The sequence below is a fragment of the Octodon degus genome, unplaced genomic scaffold (genome assembly GCF_000260255.1).
Source record: "Octodon degus isolate 3935 unplaced genomic scaffold, OctDeg1.0 scaffold00226, whole genome shotgun sequence".
In the NCBI taxonomy this organism is placed as follows: domain Eukaryota; kingdom Metazoa; phylum Chordata; class Mammalia; order Rodentia; family Octodontidae; genus Octodon; species Octodon degus.
This window is the reverse complement of record NW_004524802.1, coordinates 388,115-391,954: the sequence shown is the minus strand read 5'-3', so window position 1 is coordinate 391,954 and position 3,840 is coordinate 388,115.

The window sequence follows — 3,840 nt, the reverse complement described above, 5'->3', positions numbered from 1 at the left end:
TTTTTGGCAGAACTAGGGATTGAACTCAGGCCCTTGTGCTTGCCAGGGAAGCGCTTATTCCACTGAGCCATCTCCCTGGCCCCTATTATTCTTGATGATGGTCCAGTTGTTGCAGAATTGGCAGGCTGCAAGTGTGCCAGTGCAGAAGACAGTGTGGTTTGTCCCCATGGTCTTGTTCCTGTTGACAACTGCCTGTCCGCCTCATGAGGTGAGCCTGTCCTATGGAGACAACCGATCCTACCGGCCAGGTGGCTATCCTTGGAAGGAGCTTCCCGGCTTCTGGAGCTCCCAAAAGGCTGGCCCTATCCTCACCTCTCCCACCCTTCTGGATGCCACATGGGGACACAGAGGGGAAGGCCAGCTTTCTGGGGATTTCCACAGGGTGATCCTGTTGCACGTCAGAGCACACAAGTTCCCCAGGTTCTAGCTAGAGACATTTTGAGAACAGAGAGGGGGAGGAAAGGGGCTTTTGAGCTGCATCAGCCCCAGAATTTTCCAAGAGGGACTCTCATTCTGGCCTCCCAAGGCAGGGGCAGAGGCCTAGAAGCCAGACCCCAAAGCCTGACCTCAATCTTGCAGCCTGGGCTCTGTCTCCCATTGGCTACTGGGCCCCAGAGGGTCCCTTAGAGCCACAGCCCTAGCCCTCCAGCCCGTGCGCATCTCTTTATCCCCAGTGAGGCCCCCGGCCAACCCTGCTGATGACCCTCATGTACCCCTGGCCTGGGTCTCTCCCTGTGGGGTGCAAGGCCCAGGTAGCATCTGAGATCCAAGCATGGGCTATGCTGGGTGCTAGGCAGGAACCCAGGTTCTCCCGCCCAGTCAGCCCATACTCTGGGCGCCTTGCTCCTGCAGCCTGCAGTCTCTGACCCAGGAGTCACTCCTGCTCTAGCCCCAAAGCCCCAAACCTCTAACAGGGTTTCAGGCTCTGTGACCACTCTCAGCAGCTCTTAGGACTGGATTTTCTGCTTTATTTTATTTTATTTTATCTTTTTATTTTTGAGGTACTGGAGACTGAACCCAGGACCTTCACGCTGGGCTACCTCCCCAGTCCATTTTGATTTTTTCTTTTGAGATTGTGTCTCCCTAAATCACAAAATTGTCTGAACTGGGTTTAAATCTGTGATTTTCTGTCTCAGCCTCTAACATGCTGGGATTACAGATGTATGCCTCCATGCCCCGCAGGAACCATTTATTTTTAATCCTAAGGGTCCCTTGAGACTGAAAGAGCCCTAGAGACTAGGGCCACCTGGCCTCAGGGTGTGGGGCCAGGACAGGAACAGTAAGGCTGTTGGTGCCCAGGGCTCTGTCTGATGAGTCAGCCTTGGGCCACAGGGAAATAGAAGTGCAACCAAAAGGGGTTCCACCCTGGGCGCCTCACAGGCCCACCCACTCTGGAGCAAGCACCCCACCCTCCAAGTCCCCAGACAGCTCTAAGTGGTGGGTGCCAGCTGCCTGGAGGGCCGGTCAAAGGCCCAGGCAAGCTGGAAATCAAACATTTTATTCTACCAAACCAGGCATGTGCATGCCTGCAGTCCCAGCACTCTGAGATGCTGAGGCAGGAGGATCACAAGTTTAAGCCCAGCCTGGGAAAATCAATAATTTATAGAGACTGTCCCAAAATTAAAAAAAAAAAAAAAAGACTGCTCAATATGAAAGTCCTGGGCTCAAACCTCAGCACCACAAAAACAAACGAAAGAAGAGAAAAAAAGGAGGAGAGAAGAGAAAGGAAAAGAAAAAAGAAGAAATGGAGTTTTCCCTCCCAGAAGCGGGAGTAGCCACACCTTCCCAGCAAGCACCCCTAGCCCTCACCTGGGAGCACAGCCCACCTGGAGGACCTCATCCAGGTGAGGGTCCCCAGGCCTCCCAAGCAGCAGCCCTGTGCCTGCAGAGGTCAGGGCAGCACTGAGTGCAGAGTCCTCACAGGCACAGAACCACGTGTCCTCCCTGCCCTTCCTCTGAGGGCAAAAGCAGAAGATGTGGGTGGGGAGCCTAGGAGGAGTCACTCAGCCCCTCTCCTCTGCCACCCAGCCCCTGACACAACCCAGATCCTGTGGGGAGACACTGCCCATGTGGAAAAGCACCTGATGATGCTGGAGCACCCACCCTCCCCGTCACCTGCTTCCCCTTTGGGCCATTAGAGTGAAGCCCTTGAAACTTATAGCCCGGGGGCCCCAGGCTGCTGTCCTGGGGGAGCCCTAAATTGTCACCAGCTGGAGAAGACCAGGCAGACAGACCGCAGGGGCCCCTGGGAGCATGCCATGACCTGAGGGAGATCTGCCCTAAGGGTCTCTACTCCAAGGAGGAGTCCTCACATTTGCAGGCACAGAAGAGACCTCAAGCACAAGGGCCTGAGTTCAATTCCCAGTTTTGCAAAACAAAAAAAAAGAGAGAGAGACCTTGGGGAAGCTTTGTGCAGGCCACGCCCCATCCTGGAGAGGCAGGGTACTGAGGGTCAGGGACTGATCCCCACCCGGAACAGGACCCAGGGGGGATGCTCCTCCCACTTAAGAAGCTCCCCAAGGTGGTGGCCATTTCCCGCTACACCCAAAGATCTGCCCTGGAGGCTTTCTTTAGCTGGAAGGTCAGCCCAGGCCCTGCCACCCCCTCCACCCCCTGCCTGCCTACAACACCCTGCACCCTCTCCCCACCACAGGATCACACCTGCTGCGCTGCACATGCACCAGTGGGCGCTTATGTGCACATGTACGGAGACACGCTCAAACCCTGCTCACTTGAGGCACCTGGCAGGTGAGCTGGGCTCTACCTGGGCTGGCCCACCCTGGTGCCCTGTCTCCCTGGGCTGCCCCCTCCAGACCAAGGCTGGGGGCTCCTGCTCCGGGAACCTCAGACCTCGGATCAGGGTTAGAGCAGCAGTGACCTCTTCCCTCCTCCAAGACTTCACCTAAGAATCAGGTCCTTCCAGCCCCTGGGAAGCAGAGGTATTACTTCAAAAGATTTGTCATTATAGGGCTAACAGAGCCATCCGTTTTTTCCTGGCCACTACATTTTTCTAGTAATTAGTCTGTTACATTTACATCTTGAGAAACAATTTGGCAGCTGCACAGACCCTCTCTACCATGGTCAAGACAGCAGTCCCGACATTTCTGCAGCACCTCCTGCACTCTGGGGTACATTCTGATTCCTTCCTTCTTCCCAGCTCTGCCTTTTCTCCAGAGGGGGAATGGAATTGTGCAGTTAGCACCCTGCTGAATCCAGCTCCTGCACAAAGGCAACTGCATGCGATCTTTCCGTGGGCAGCAGCTGGCAGCTCATTCCTGTTGCTGCAGAGTAGTACCCCACTAGGGGCAGGGCTTGGCTCTTTACGTGCTCACCAGGCCAAGGGCACCTCCTATGTCTCTAGCTTTGGGCTATTATTAAAAAGCTACTCTCTCGAGCCAGGCATGGTGGCACACACCTGTTATCCCAGCACTCAGGAGGCTGAGGCAGGAGGATTGCTGAGACTTTAAGGTCAGCCTGGGCTACATAGTGAGTTCAAGGACAACCTGCACTACAGAGCGAGACCCTGTCTCACAAGAACAAAAACAAAACAAAATTTTAAAAACTGCTCTCAGGGTCCGTGTCACCCATATGTCAGACATATCTGTGGGGCCCTGGGCAGCGAATCGAGCAGATTCCTGCACAGGGCTGTGCTGTGTTTATTCTTGTGAGTGACACTCTCCTTCCTCCACATCTTTGTCAGCCCACAGTGTGGTCATCTCATTCATTTATTTCTCAGCTGTTTCAGTGGGTGTGTAGGGAGCTGCGTGTAGCCGCGCCCTGGGATGGCGCCGGTTTCCGCCTTCCACCCCCTCAAGGGGTGAGCGCTCCTGGAGTAAACAA